At 36.7% G+C, this 16,750-nt stretch overlaps 1 long non-coding RNA gene across 1 annotated transcript in view; it reads left to right on the top strand.

The window, feature by feature from the left end:
• LOC144338484 (uncharacterized) overlaps window positions 1-13,344 on the top strand; it is a 272,687-nt gene extending 259,343 nt beyond the window's left edge. Inside the window, exon 4 of the long non-coding RNA XR_013412699.1 lies at window positions 11,798-13,344. This is a non-coding gene — a long non-coding RNA (uncharacterized LOC144338484). The remainder of the gene's footprint in view (window positions 1-11,797) is intronic.
• Window positions 13,345-16,750: the final 3,406 nt, after the last annotated feature.

Genomic DNA, 16,750 nt, shown 5'->3' with positions numbered 1-16,750 from the left:
ATCTAGCAAGTGGTAGATCCAGGGTTCAAACATACCCACACCCATACTAGTTATCTATTACTGCATAACAAATTATTCTAAAAAATAATGGCTTAAAACAGTAAACTTTTGTTACCATAGATTCTGAGTCAGGAATTAAGGAGTGGCTTAGTTGGATGGTTCTGGCTCAAGTCTCTTAGGAGATTGTCATCAAGATATCAGCAGGTAGGCCAGGTGCAATGACTTACTCTAATAATCCTAGCACTTTGGGAGGCTGAGGCAAAAGGATCACTTGAGGCCAGGAGTTCGAGACCAGCCTAGTCAACCTAATGAGACTCAGTCTCTACAAAAAAGAAAAAAAAAAAAAAACGTAGCCAGGCATGGTGGTGCACATCTGTAGACCCAACTACTGGGGAGGCAGAAGTGAGAGGATTGCTTAAGTCTGTGAGTTCAAGGCTGCAGTGAGCTATGATTGTGCCACTGCACTCCAGCCTAGATGACAGAGCCAGACCTTGTCTCTAAAAACAAATTTAATTTAAAATTAAAAATTAAACCAAAAAAGATGTCAGTAGAATCATCAGCCATCTAAAGGTTTGACTGGGGCTTGAAGGTATGCTTCTAAGATGCCTCACTCACGTGGGTATTGGCAGGGTGCCTAAGTTTCTCCCTGGCTGTTGGCAGAAAGCTCTGTTCCTTGCTCCATGGACCCTTCCAAAGAGCTGCTTGAGTGTCCTCTCAACACATCATAACTGATTCTTTCAAAGCAAAACAGAAGGCACAATATCATGCTCTCTCAGAAGTCACTCCAAAATTTCTACAATATCCTATTGGTTACACGAATCAGCCCTATTCTCTGTAGGGTGACACTACACAAGGAAGTGAATATCAAGGAACAGGGAACGCTTGGACCATCTTGGAACCTGGCTGTGTTCCCAGCACAAAATATATTATTAGAAAAGTTAGACAGCCCTGGTTTCTTTGTCTGTGCTTACTGAATGAAGAAACAGTACTGAAAAGCTATATCCAACTGTAATTGCTACTCATTTGTATCTTTAACATGGAGGATAGTATGTTTGTTTGTTTGTTTTTTGACATGGAGTCTCACTCTGTCGCCCAGGCTGGAGTGGTGCAGTGGCACGATCTCGGCTCATTGCAATCTCTGCCTCCCAGGTTCAAGCAATTCTCGTGCCTCAGTCTACCAAGTAGCTGGGGCTACAGGCGGGTGCCACCACACCAGGCTAATTTTTGTATTGTTTGTAGAGACGGGGTTTCACCATGTTAACCAGGCAGGTCTCGAACTCCTGACCACAGGTGATCGTCCCACTTCAGCTTCCAAAGTACTGAGATTACAGATGTGAGCCACTGTGCCCAGCCTGGATATTACTTTTATTAGATAATAATTCCTAGAATAGGCCAGGCGCGGTGGCTCAAGCCTGTAATCCCAGCACTTTGGGAGGCCGAGACGGGCGGATCACGAGGTCAGGAGATCAAGACCATCCTGGCTAACACCGTGAAACCCCGTCTCTACTAAAAATACAAAAAACTAGCCGGGCGAGGTGGCGGGCGCCTGTAGTCCCAGCTACTCCGGAGGCTGAGGCAGAAGAATGGCCTAAACCCGGGAGGCGGAGCTTGCAGTGAGCTGAGATCCGGCCACTGCACTCCAGCCCGGGCTACAGAGCAAGACTTCGTCTAAAAAAAAAAAAATAATAATAATAATAATAATAATTCCTAGAATAATATTTACCTCGTATTCAAATATAGAAACAAAATTATATCCAAAGAGAGATCTTTAATTTTTTTCAGTTATCAATCATTTTGCTCTCACTCAAATTACAATTTTGCTCTAGTACAAATTACCACACACTGTCTAGGCAAGACATTCACACATTACTTCTATAAAGGTCCATATAGTAAATATTTCAGCTGCACACCAGACAATCCATGTTGCAACTACCTAACTTTGCTGTTGGAGCATCAAAGCAGTCATAAACAATATTAAGTGAATAGGCATGGCTGTATTCAAATAAAGCTTTATTTAAAAAAATATATGGTAGGCCAGGCTGGGTGCGGTGGCCAATGCCTATAATCCCAGCACTTTGGGAGGCTGAGGCGGGCAGATCACCTGAGGTCAGGAGTTGGAGACCAGCCTGGCCAACATGGTGAAATCCTGTCTCTACTAAAAATACAAAAATTAGCTGGGCATGATGGCAGGCACCTGTAATCCCAGCTAATCAGGAGGCTGAGGCACGAGAATTGCTTGAATCTGACGGGCAGAGGTTGCAGTGAGCCAAGATCATGCCACTGCATATAGCCTGTGTGACAGAGCAAGACTCAGGCAAAAAAAAAAAAAAAGTATGTGTGTATATATATATATGTGTGTATATATATATATATATATATATATATGGTAGGCCAGATTCAGTAGTTGGGTGGACTTTTCAACAACTATCTTGATTTCAGGTAACTAAAATGACTTTAAATTTTATGTGACAGAGTGATGTTAAGTTGTTTGTCCTGGCCCATAAAATATTGTACAATTTTAGGAAAGCTGACAGCACCATCGAAATAGAAAAGATGAGCCTCTGTGAAAACAGAGCATAATAGATAAGACAAAAATTTTACACATCAAATCATCACTCTAAAAGTATTAAGTCATTCTAGAAAATAAACAGAATTAAGGGTGGATAAAATTTTGATAATTCTTAATTCTGTCTGTATTACGAACACTTCATATTTTCAGCTGACTTTGAATTCTCCAGACTTTATATATTGTGTCCAACACAGAATAGACCCTCGATAAATATTTGTTGAATGAATTTCCACATGCTCCACACCCCTCAGCCTTTGCTGCCTTTTCTTGTCCCATCAATAAGCTTTGCAGGGCATCTTGAAGTTCACTGTCAGTTTTGCTTTTACGAAGTCATCCAAAAAAAGTAAATAGCAGGTAAGAAGTAGTTATTGGAAGATAATTGAAGATATAAAGACAAAAACAAATTGAAAAATTATAGAATAGAATGAACATTGACTTAAAATAGACTGGCTAACAGCAGCAATGAAGCATCAGACAATAGAGTAATTGGTGAGGACTTTATTGGCCTCTGAAAAAGCTATTAAAGATAAGTTCCATTTAGTCATTCTCACTTTTAATGCAGTTATTTTTACTTTGAGGTCACGCATTATTTTTTTAAAACCCATATTTTAATGTGGTTATATCTATAGCTTAAAACTTATTATATCTACTACAGTGTTCATTCAGTCATCCCAACAAATATTTATTCATTTATTTCTTGAGCACTTACAATGTGCCAAGCACTAGGTAAGTTCTCAAAGATACAATGGAAAACAAAACATGGATCCTGCCCTTAAGGTGCTTGGAGGCTGATGGGGATACAGAAAAGTAAACAGGTATGGTAAAAATGCAGCGTCATAAGGTACAAAGCTCATATCCAAGTTTATTAACTTCACATTAAACAGACGTATTAAACTTTAATATTACAGGTCCCAAAGAAACACCTACTGTGCATTTCAGCTATTTCTACTTTTCAAAACAAGAGTAAAAACAACAAAATCATAAACACCATTACCGGAATATACTGCTTTATAACTGTATTACAGAAAATGCAAATTACTAAAGTGGTTTAAGGAGAAAAAAGTTTCCTGGCCAAATTATTTTGCAAAATGCTGGGTTCAACAAAATTAAACAGATTTCTTTTTTCACTGTAGAACTTTTCAGCACTTATAATATGGTAATAAGCATTGTGACTCACTCAGAGGGCAAATATGATTTGCAGTGTTTTGAAATGTATTTGATAAGGGCATGCTTTTTAAAGCACCTGTCACTTAATATCTAGTAGGGCATGAATGTTTATTGGAACATAGTTTGACGAATACTACCAAATATAGTTTGAGAAATATTACCAACAACAATTTCACATGTTTTAATCAAATCAGATTCATTATAATCTAGGAGGGCTAACTCTTTAAGTGAAATATTAAATAAATCCTTTTGTTATGCAACAGAGTATTTTTGCAAAGCTCTCTAATTTCATATCTTTCACATTCAGAATTTAGTTGATTTGTTCTTTTTAAAAGAAGCATTTCCCTGGGATACCATTAAAGGCTATCAGGTTTTGCTAATCCTTGGCTAATTATGTGACAGCGTTCAGGAGAGTCCAGATAGGAAGCAGAGGAATCTGTGATCTCAGCCTGCAGAGGACAGCCAAAAGATGAGTAGATGAAGCAAACTGATGTCCCCAATTTAGGCATCGTCTTTTTTTTCCCCCGTCCTCTAACTTTTTTCCTCTCCTTGTTTCTTTATAACTTATTTTTCCCTTTCCCACTCTGTTTCTTTGCTTCCTCTCCCTTTTACTCACCTCCCTCAATGACATAGGTCTGTCTATGATCACCAAAGATTTAAATTTAACCCTACTAATGGCCATCCCAGCAATAATATTGCAATAGTGTTTTATAATTCATGTGTGGGAATGAAAATAGTGAAGTAGACAGCTTTACTATTTTCATTCATAGCAATGGAAGGGATAAAGAAGCTGTCCCCTGTTGGGGACAAACTGACATCTGGTTTCCCAGTTTCCTCTCTACTGGCTCTACTGGTACTGGCTCCATCCTGTACAAAGTGGTTTTGAAAGATAAGAACACACCATATTAGTGCATGTGTGTGGAAGAGAACTTTTGAGATAGGATTGAATGGTGCAATATTTGCCTCCAAATCAGGCACCTCATATTTGAATCCTTATATTTGACTTTCTCTTATTATAAAGTGATCTATCAAGTCTTATTTTATATGATTAAATACTGGTTGGAGAAGACACATAGTCTCAAAGACTCAGACAACAATAGTTTTTCAATTGTTAGAGAAGTCTCTAATTGAACTGGTAAAAATAGGAGACAAAGAAAGCTAATACAGACAGTAGCTATTCCTGGGGCGTCTGCTTCATAATTGCAAGTGTTAGAATATGTTGTAAACATGCCTTTATTCAGATTACTTGGAAAAGCATTACAGTGAGTTACTACAAAGTGGATATCAAGCAGACACCTACAAAATGAATTTGTTTTAAGTTATAAGTACTTTCAAAAGAAGCCTAAGGGAATTCCTATAGGCTTAAGCAACAAAACTATCTAACATGCAGTGAATACTTATAGAAATGGGGGGTGGGGGAGGGGGAGGATGAAAATGAAAATAGTTTAAGCTGCAGAAGGAGGAAAAATCAGAGATTGGTGACTGACCAAAGGAAGCACCTGCTTTCCGGAAATTAAAATCATGTATTAGGCAGCTCTGACTTAATTGCCAAATGGGGTGAAGCCCAGACTCTAGTGTAAAAGGGTCCCAAATTATAATTGGGCATCATGGATTAAAATTCAATACCTGAAAATTTCCTCAGAAATGAATGGACAACTGGGACAGACTGCAGAGCCCAGTACAATATGCTTCCCGCAGCTGACACTGGCAGGTCACTTTATTTGGCACCAAATAAAGTTCCCAAGTGGTCTTTAAGGGCATTCAGCTGCTGAGTGCTTATTTCATTCATCCCTTATTGTGCTGCCAGTAGCCGATCCAAAGAAGTAGCATGAATCAGCTCTGTGGATAAAATTTTCTCAGGCTGCGTGGAGGAGATGCAACTGGACTCATTTCACTGCTTTAGTGGGACCTTCACTAGCGGCAATAGCCTGAATAGTAACAGCTTTCACACAATGTCATTTAACAGGAAATCCGAGGGAAAGCGGGACAAAATTGAACATTAGGAAACTTCCAAAATAAATGCCATTTAGCGAGGAAAACAAAAATCTTAATGAGAAACATTTTATACTTTTGTCATTACCAGATAATTTAGAATACTGTGAAATAAAGCTCGTAGCTCCCCTCCGTGTGTACTTCCAGCTGCAAAGTAGAGGTTAGCACCAAAATTCCTACATTAAACATAAAACTATGGCATTATACTTACCTCTCTTTAGTTGCTTCTGTTTAAAGTAGCTAGAGGATTAAAAGTCAATCCGTACAATACCTTCGGTTTTACACGGACTAATTTCAAAACACATACTCAATGGCAAAGTGTGTTTTCTTGTTTCTGTCAATTCTAGTAAAATGTTCTGATTATAAAATAATATTTCGTGTCTTCCCCCATGCAGGTTTAAAAACTGCAGGAGCTATAGTAATTCTACTGAGGTCATGAACTTGTCTGATGAAGTACAGATGAATGTAAAATATTCTTCTAAGCGTAATAGGTCTTATTAATGAGTAGTTCCAGTACACATTTTTTAATTTAAATTCATGGAAAGGTTAAAAAGTAGTAGTTTTTATTATTGTTTTGCCTTTGGTTTAGCACAAATTTTGCACATACCCACAAGAGAAACAGTCTCCTAATCATTTCATATAAATCACTGTTAGCAGCAGTATCTAATAGTGCTACTATCACTGAATAGTTAAGAGTCTTACATTTCCATTAGAATTAGGAGCAAGGGCTAATTATTTTTAGTTAAAGTTGAATTTGATCTAAACGGGAAGCATATTTTGGCATTTAGTCTGGAAACCCAGGACTATTATAAAATGCCTGCTTGTAAATTCAGAGACTAGAAAAATACATACAGATTTTTTTGTTTCTCGGTTTTGGGAGAAGTTGGTATCGTTATAGTGAGATCATTAACGTAAATATTGTAATATAATATAATTAATATAAGATGTTCTGTTCTTGTGTTTATGGCCAAATTTGGCAGCATAAAATGAATTAATTAACCCAAATAAATATGCACTAGTATCTGAATGCTTCTCTAAATTGAATTTCTTTTAACTTTTTAGTATGGAAAATTCCAAATTTATACTAAACAGAATAGTAAAATAAAACCCCATGTACCCACTACTTAATATCATTGATTAACAACACATTATCCATTTTGTTTCATCTATATCTCAACCTCTTCCCTCTTCAGAATTTTCTTCTTCAACAGATGAAATAGTATGGGATTTAAAAATTGATGGAACTTATTTTATAAAATCTCTTTCTCAGGATTAAGCATTTTATTTAAGAGGTTTTTGCTTTCATTTTACCCAGGAAAAGACAGGTGTATCCTACACACAACATGAAGTGGTGGATGAGGTAGGTATTTAGTAAACTTATACCTCAAACACCAAAAATTCGATGATCTGGATTTTTGTTTTCTATCGGTTTTCTAGGTAATTAAAATGTTGCTCTTTTTCACCAGTGGAATTTTTAGTCTTCCACTTCTACCACTCCTCGAAACCTCTCAGCTTTTCTGCTTTCTTTTTTCTTTCTCTCTTTATTTATTTTTGCTTCCCTGTAAATCATAAATAATAATAGTTCCCACATCATAGCTTTTTAGATTTTAATGACAGCCTCCAAGGACAGGTGCCAGTTAAATGAAACATATAATTAAAACTTGTGCTATTCTAAAATTGGATTACTTGGCAATCCTCAAATCAGAGGCTACCCCCATTCAGAAGACAGGCGTGTAGCATTTATCTGGGTTACCGGGTGTGCAGCAGATTCAATCAAGGCCAGTCTTCGCTAGGTGCCAAAAATGTGGTGGAATGTTTAGTTTGGCGCATCCCCATTTCAGGTGTCTCTGCATGGCACCAGAGTAAGTGTTCTGCAGCTTGCAACACTGGCAACCAGTGTTCTTCACTAAAACATTTCGGTAAAGCAATACGCTTACCAAGCAATTAATTTAGGCATTTGCGCACATATATGTATGTATATATGCAATTATCATACTTATTGCATAAGTTTTATGCTTTTTTAAAATAAAGTTTATAAGCTTTTCTTTAACTTCCAGTACTTTCTCACTAAGAAATAGAAAGACATGATCTCAGTCTCAGTCGTAGTCTTGGACGTAGACATCATGTTGTTGGATCCCATGTTTGTCCTTTCAGGCATGGTTATCATTTTTCTACAAGCACTATCTCTTGAAGTAGCCTTGCTTGCAGATGCTCCTGAGAATCCTTCCACGTTTACTCAAGAACAAGCTTTCTGACTCTATTACTGTCCCTGTTAATTCTACTTTGGTAACTCTTCAACCTTTCATTGATTTTCCTCTCTTTGGACTTGTCATTTGTGCCCTGCACCACACTGCTGACTGGGGGAGAGGTACTCTCTCTGCTGAGTTGGAAAAGTCATGATCTTTTCATCAGTAGCACTTGAGTCTTGATATCCTGCATGAATTTGGGCTGGGCTCTAGTTCTCTTGGCCGCACTCACCGTTGAGATGCAGTCCCTGCTTTCATCCCCCTCTACTCTTGGACTGCTTGAGTCCTTCTACCTTACATCTTAATTCTGTATGCTTCACATGATTTCCCCACAAAAGTCTTCTCTGTGTGTGCATTGTCTCTCAGACAATATGACATTGCTGGTGAGTTTCCTCTAATGTCTCACTAGGCTCCTTGGTGATACACTGACGGGCAGACATACCAACCAGACTCAGCTCTGTTTTATAGCTGTGCCTTGGAGTCACAGTGATGCCTCTGGCTTGTCCTAACTCTTAAACCTCCGCCTCTGCAAATCAGCAGTCAGACAGGACAATTTCCTTTCCCAAACCAAGTGTCACTCACAGGATTATTGTTGGGAAATTAGCCCCTTCTCTATGCTCATGTACCCAGTTTCCCATTTCAAATATTTCCCATAGTTTCAGAGCACTAGGCAAAAAATTCAAGTTGATACTGTTTAACCAGGCACACCTTTATTTTCAAATTATTTAATTAGTCAATCTTCCCTGCCTCACTGTGTATATGGGTTTCACTCTAACGAATGTGCTATACAAAAATTTGGATGTATGTTTAATTTGATTTTCTTCTGAATAAATCTGAATTTTTAAAAAATCAGTAAGAAAAGGTGCAAACCATTAGGAAAGCATTTAAAGTAGATTAATAGCTTATCGAGTTTTCATTCTCTCTTCAAACCATATTGAACCACTTGTTTTACATGAATTTCAAAGGCTGGCACTAGCTTTCACTTCAAGAAATAAATGACACAGGGTATTATATTTTAAGCACCATTAAAACCTTGAAATTGTACAGTGACTTAGAAAACAATAAGTTAGTTAGCTCTGATAGCTTTGTAATGGTTATACAACGGGGAAATTCATTGTTAAATGACCCTCCCACTCTTACCTCACATGTAATGCTTGTCAGGAAGAGGAAGGAAAAATGAGACTGGTATCCAGGTACACAGGTATAGGAAGATCAGAGAGAATGTACCAAATATTCCTAGGGAATCTGTTGTTCACTGATCCATGGCTAGTAATTGGAAACTATTTTTGCCAGGACAGAGAAGTCTAGCTCATCACCGTCGTCCTAATTCCTAGCTTCTAAAATCCACTAGTAAAGTTGTTCTTATCTGTATTTTAATGTGTTTGAACAGAGGGTGGTTGTAATATTGTTAATGAAACAATTTTAACATAAATGATTTAGGAATTACATTAAGTGGCATTTGAATCTGATGCTTCCACTGCCTAATCTATCTCCTTTCTAACCTTTTCTTTTACACCTTCATTAGAACATCTATTAAGGTAATGAAACCTAGCTACCAGATTAAAAGGCAGAATGCTCCAAGTTCTAAAATAATAAGAATGACAGCATTTTAAAAAATGTTTTTGAGCAAAATTTCAAACCAGTGAAAACAACAAACAACAAACCCCACCTGTTTTTATGATGCAACTCAAACAGCATCTGAGTCTATAAAGAGGCAATAATTGGTTAACTAACCAAAGTGATACAGTTCATTATTTTTCTATTGCACGTTTATGTAGTTCCCCCCTGAAGCACAAGCATAATTTGTTTTTTTTTTTAAAAAAGATACAATTTACATATGGCACTTGAAGAGAGATGTTTTAGAAAATCATATAAAGTGTTCCTCCTTGTAAAAAGCAATGTCCTTTCCTTCTTGTTAATGCCAAGGATGCTTTTCCCCAAACACTCATTCCCTGCTCAGAACAGTGTAGCCGCTAATGAGGAAAACACAGCTAGTACCTCAGCTGAATGTTTCCTTTGTTTACCTATGGGGAGTTCATTCTGCAACGGGAAGAATCTCTTACTATCAATGAGTCTGAAAGTGCTCAAATTCTGCCAAGGGGAAAGTTCTAAAGTTTTGCGTACCCATGGTTCAATCTGAAGCAATGCAAAAGGAACTCTGTCATCTCAAAGAACATCAACCACGCTGCTTACATTGTCTCCATTTATATAATACATTCCATCTTATTTACATGGGTTCCATTTCCAGTTACAAGATCACTGCTTGGCAATACGAGGCGACGTGCATCTAAAATGACAAACTGATCCTGGCACTTGCTACTTATTACAGGTTTATTATGTGTTTTCAGCCTATCGGGGATTTCTAGAGTAGTTCCAGTTACTGGCAATCAGACCTTGAAAACTACTCCATGCCCAATAATAATGAGCATCTTCAAATGGATTTTTTAAAGACAGCATTAATCCAGAATATAAATTAAGAGAATATATTTTATGGTGAAAAAGTGCAAACCTACCCGCACATTTTGGTTTCATGTATAAAATATAAACAGCATATGAATTCTCCCTTGTGTCTTCAGAGAGATCTGCAGCTTTTTTTCCTTCTGAAGGGTATTCAAAATATGGTATTTTAAGCATAATAACCCATAAATAAAATACAGTGCTTGCCAAAATTATTTTTTTCCCATATATAGGGCCTTTAGATACTGTTCTGAACTCTGATTTTCTCCTGAGATGCAATTTAAGAGCTTTAAAAAAAGTCTTTAAAAGACTTCCTATGAAATATGCACAGCTTTTTTTTTTTAATTTGTGTTTCTAGATGGCCAAATTGCTCTGTTTTTATAAATACTGTATGTAAAATTACCAGATTGCCTGGCATTCCATTTTTACAGGGGATACTGCATCGTTAAGCACAGAAAGAATATAATATAACTATTCAAACTGCTTAAAATATTTTGTAACCATAAATTATTATCCAAAAATATTTTTCAAGTAGATAAAAAGAGTTGTCAATTCTACATAGTGAATGCCTCATAAGGGGCTCGTTTGTGGTTGAAAACTGAATAAAAGCAGTAAATTAAGACCAGACTTAACCACAGAGAAGCCGTAATCCACTGCAGATTTCCTTGGTGAATGAAGTATTGTGATGTGGATTTATCCTCCTTGCTTGTACAGTTAACCAGTCACATCTGTGACCAAAGTGCTGTCTGTGCTCACAGACAAGGTAGGTTCACTAACCCCAAGGAGTTAAGCCCATGCTGATTTACATTGTATTGATAAGTACAAAATAAATACAACTGTGTCTTGGGGGCTGCCTGTGAAAGGGCAGATAGTATGCTAACGATAAACTGGTGTGAAGAGAAAACAGGGATATTGAAAAATGGGTGGGCAGTTGAGAAACTGCCAGTGATGCTGGGTGCCCAGCTTTTGAACAGGCGTGAGGCTAGAGGGGGCCTTGATGAAGCCAAGGGAATGTGGGTATGAAAGAAGGTCAGGAGTGCTGAGAGCTGACTGAAATATGGTCTATGTTAAAAGAGTATCACTCACTATAAATATTCAATGTCAGGAATTTAAATGGCTTACAGACATAGAAGCCCTTGATGATTATGTTATCCAGCATTGTTGATTTCCCTCTGTTGTTTGTCAGCAGCCACCACAATGAATGAATAAGGCCCTGGAAGTCTCGACAATGAGTCGTTTTGCTCTTAAGTCTGTGCATTTTTCTTTGTGATTACATGCCAATATAATAATTGATTTGCCTTTGTCGAAATTAAACTAAGGGAGCCAAGTATGTCATATCTCTGTTGTTATTTTCCTTTTCTTTCAGAGCCCAATGTTTCCAAAGGACATTAATTTTGATTTCTCTGATGAAGGCTTGTGGCTGTTCTTATGCTTTACAAAACATTACCAAATCAGAGTCGAAAAGAAAACTGTGAGTGAACATTCCTTCCAAACAACTATCTTTCATTATTTAAGAAAAATTTTCTCAGATTTCTCTGTAATTCATTCCAATATGCCCCTTTTGTAAACAATGTGGGAAAAAGAGAGAACACACAAGTGAAACCCTCTGTAGAGGGTTGACATTTAAATATTTTATGAGTCATCCAACACCTTTCTAAAACAGCATTTTACAAATAAGGTCAGCTTTGCAAGAAAAAAAGTTTATTCTTGAACATAAGCAGGTATTTGTACATTAATGTTACACTAAAATGTATGTAAAGTAAAAACTGCTAGCTTGTTATAGTGTTTTAATCCTTCAAATCCAAAACTTTTCCTTGGAATTTTTCAAGATTGGAATATCAGTTTCTTTAAGCGGGAAAATATTTAAGCTAATGAAATCTTTATCAGATTCAGCAGCTCCACTAAACTGTAAACTAGGCTATCTACTCAAGAAAAGGCCATTGGGACTTAAAGTAGTGTGGATATCTTTACCAATGTTAAAAGATCCCAGAAAGCATTAGCTTTTCTAAATATGTGTTAGATTTGATTTGATTCCTAAAGAATAAAGTTTATAATTACCATCTCCACTTAATTAAGGATAACCACGACTTGATTATACTCATTTCATCTTTACAAATGTGTGTATTTCTGAGGAAAGCACAATCTTAAAATCTCTAACATTACATGATATATATTTCATGAATACTTCTGGAGTTTCAAAGCGTTTCTTTCTAGTTAGTGGAAAGGGGTACTGTGCTATAGTTGCACGTAGGTTTAAATCAAATTGCCTACAAATATTGCATAAGTGCCTGAACTTTCAAGACAAAGCTTTTCCAATCAAATACAGTATTTAACCCCCCACTACCACACACACACACACACACACACACACACACACACACACACCCCTCTGCCTCAGAAGTTAAGGGGAAACCGGACAGGCGTGGTGGCTCACACCTATAATCCTAGCACTTTGGGAGGCCGAGGCAGGCAGATCACCTGAGGTCAGGGGTTTGAAACCAGTCTGGCCAACATGGAGAAACCCTGTCTCTACTAAAAATACAAAATTAGCCAGGTGTGGTGGCTCACACCTGTAATCCCAGCTAGTGGGGAGGCTGAGACAGGAGAATCCTTTGAACCTGGGAGGCAGAGGTTGCAGTGAGCCAACACCATGCCACTACACTCCAGGCTGGGAGACAGAGTGAGACTCTGTCTCAAAAAAAAAAAAATTTTTTTTATTAAAAATAAGTTAAGGGTAGAAAATGTCAGTAGAAACTTGTCATTAGCAGTAAATTATTCTTTGGTGTTTTTGGAGTTAATATTTTCTAAAATGGTTGCAGATTGATCAAAATAACTATTTTTATACTTTTGCATGGCTTCTGTGTATTGCAATAATTTAATAATAAGTAATAAGACTCCCCCTTAAAAGAAAAAGTGTTCATTAGTGATTGCAATTCCATATTGTGTGGCACATTCCTTACATGTTGTGAAAAGGTTATGGATTCACTCACTGTAGCATCAGAAGTATAAAGGGGAGAGGTGAGATTCTTTGTTGCAAGTGCTGAGAAATAATCATTTAAAGGTCAGTTGCCCTAAAAAAAAAAAAGAACATTTGTTTAATAAGTAACTCATTTTGGGATATGCTGCAATTGTAAAGGTTACAGAATAGACCAATTTGCCAGTGATGTCAGCAAGAAGTACTATTAAAGTCATTGGTCCTATTAAAACAATCCTTCTTAAAATTCAGATTGCATGCCTCCTCACATATCCCACCACACATCCAAAAAGTGCCTAAACTATTTATAGTGTGCTTTCAAAGACACATTGCCTTGTGCACTTTACCTTAAGTACTCAGCTCCTCTTAAAAGCAACAATGGAGTGTTAGATGGGAAAATACCTTGGCAACCACACAGCCTCCCCAACACACAACACACAATCCACTCTCTCCCACATCTGATTCATCCTATATTGCTTCATTCTTTCAGTTTTATTAATGTATAAGAACTTTCTCATGTGTCATGGGTTAAAGGATTTCTCACTGGGTATTCTGCTGTACCGTACACCAACAACTATCTTGCTAGAAACTCCTATATAAAAGGAAAAACTATCGATTCAGCCATGTAAAGGATAAACTATAAATTTGTATCCTTTCCTATTCCAGGACCAACTTCCTTCCCCTACTATTCACTAAAAAAACCTAAGAGAATTTGGTTTGGCAATAAATTGGAATACTAACTTGATATGTAGAAGTAACAATATTTGTACTAAAAATCTTTTAGTACCTGAAAGGTTATTTTTTTCAAGATCTGAATAAAGGTGGTAGTTTATTTAATATAACTTTTATACTATTAAAAAATTTTTGCCTTTAGGGAACTGATGTACAACAAATAAAAGTTGTTTGTTGTTTTTATTTTTTCTTTGTGAAGCGGTATTTTAAACTGGCTACAATTTTCCCTAGAAGATTCGCTCTTTGAGATGAGTATATGAATAAAATAACTTCCAGAAAAACCTCTGTAGAAAGCAATCCCTTCCGAGCACTCGACTGCTTAAGATTTATGTATACTGTTTTTACTCTTCGCATTGGTTGCAAAGCTTCTCCTCACTGAAGTTATTTTGCTGACGGTAAATAGTGAGTTCTCAGATTTTTATAATGAATTGATTTTTCACATATGTTGCGTCAGAATTTTAATTACAGTTTAAAAACAATACGTTTTCAAGCACACTTCTAAGGTTTGCTATTTAGATTAAAGGAACTAGAAAGCTTCTAACTCTTACCCTATTGTAAAGTAAGAACTACCTCTGTCTATAAGACATTTGCAATTAGAAGAAATTACGATACTCTTATTTCAAGCAACTTAGCTAAGAATCAAGTTATTCTCTTAACTTGACTTGCTTTTCATTTGAAAGAGGGCAAAATCTATTTCCTGGGTAATTTTGCAGAGCAAAGATATTAATACGTTGGGGTTTAATTGTATCCTGTGTTTAAATACACTGTGGGTGAAACCCCAGACCTCTGCTTAATTGCTGTGAGAAAATAGCCTGATTTCTCTGAGATTAGGCACACGCTTATGTATACTTTGACCTAAGAGTGCCTCCTTCAGAATTAATCTTCTAAGGTAGAGGGATTTGCTTTTATATGTGCAGCAGGGCCATTCGTGACAAACAGGGCCTAATAAACTAACTTCACCCCCTAGACCTCCCTTTTGCTGTCAACGTTTTTCTTCATCTATTCACTTCACACATCTCTTGTCCAGTGGCTTATTAGCAAATAACCCTCACTGGGCAGGGGGAGTAATTTTAATGGCATTTTTAAATTAGAGGACTTGGAACTTAAATGGGATACTTCAAAAATAAAACTATCTTGAAAACTTTCGTTTTTACTAATGAAACATAAAGTACTCTAAAATAACTCCATTTAAGTAAATACCATAGCCCTTTGAGAAGACAAACAATTCATATTTACTTAAAATTTGGTCTGCAGCTGTATTTTGTTGGATCTGTCTAATGTATGAAAGCACTTTTTCTTTCCCATCAGCTATATTCGAATTGTTTTTGTAAGATGTAACAGAACGTTCTGGTTTTAAAATATTTATATTAATCAAAGTTAGGGCTGTTTATATTTTTTGGCAATCGTGCTTTTCTTTAAAAGTGATGCACTCCTCTTTAACTAAACAAAAGTGTTGAAATGGCCTGTCATATAAACTTCAACATAGCACAGTTGGTAATACAAATTCTGGAGACGGAAATAAATGGGACGTAGTTTCTAGCTTCAGGTTAAACATGGACTAATAAAAAGAGCAACAGTGATAATTTCTAAGATTTTCCTGAGGAAATGTCATTCATTGCTGCTTATAAACTCTAGAGTTACCTGGTGGAAAGGTTTGTGTTCAAGTTTCTTACTCTATTTTCTTGGGGCATTAGGAAGTAAAGCCTAAGTGCTGACTGAAAAATAACAACAAGCCACTAAAGCTGGAGGCTTAAACAACAATCTATTAATTTTAAAATTCCTTTATATTTTATATATGTCCAAACTCTTTTAGTAATGATAAAAATACTTACATGCTACTTACCTGCAATCAATTGTATTTGTGGGCAGAAAAATAGCTAACAGGAAAGAGCTGTTTTTAGAAGTCAAGCCTCCCACTATTGTTATTGCTACAAGCTTTTGTTGGTGAATCTTAAACTGTATGATCAATCTAGACTCACATAAGGAAAGTGGAGTTTTTATTAAAGACATTTTAAACTTCAAGCCAACCTTAGTTAAATTCATATATAGTTATATGTAATTATTCTGTAGTATGGACACTCCCAAATATTCTGGAAGTTTAATAAGACATGGCTTTAGGTAGATTGGTCCATTTGGGGTTTTTGTTCTTGTTGTCATATTCATTCTGTAGTTCAAACTGCACTGATTCACTTCTGTGTAAAATAATCCTAAACAGGAAGGGTGGGGACAGAAGACTTTGTCCCTAATATGGAAGTTATAAGTGTTTGTTCTTTCAGAGTATGGTAAGGACATATCAAACAAACAGGAAGTATTATTATGCATTGCAGGCAAAGGGGCTAAAGGTCTCCTGTTCGAACTTTTGGCCCTTTTAGAATCCCTGATCCTTCATTATTTTGTTTAATTTGATGTAAGTCTTGACCAGTAGCTGACTCTGAGAAAACATTTCCTGACATCATTTCCAGAGGTGATGTGGGATTACTGTGCTTGCCTTCCCATTTTGGGTTGAGAATGAAAAGTCTAACAGTGGTTCCTGGTTAATACTTCAAGCACGGTCTTTTAATTAACAGGTCAGGTTAATTCATTCCTTTGGCCTTTAGCATTACAACTTCATTT

The sequence above is a fragment of the Macaca mulatta genome, chromosome 1 (genome assembly GCF_049350105.2).
Source record: "Macaca mulatta isolate MMU2019108-1 chromosome 1, T2T-MMU8v2.0, whole genome shotgun sequence".
NCBI lineage: Eukaryota > Metazoa > Chordata > Mammalia > Primates > Cercopithecidae > Macaca > Macaca mulatta.
The sequence above is the reverse complement of the archived record's forward strand: the minus strand, read 5'-3'. Positions and strand labels throughout refer to the sequence as shown.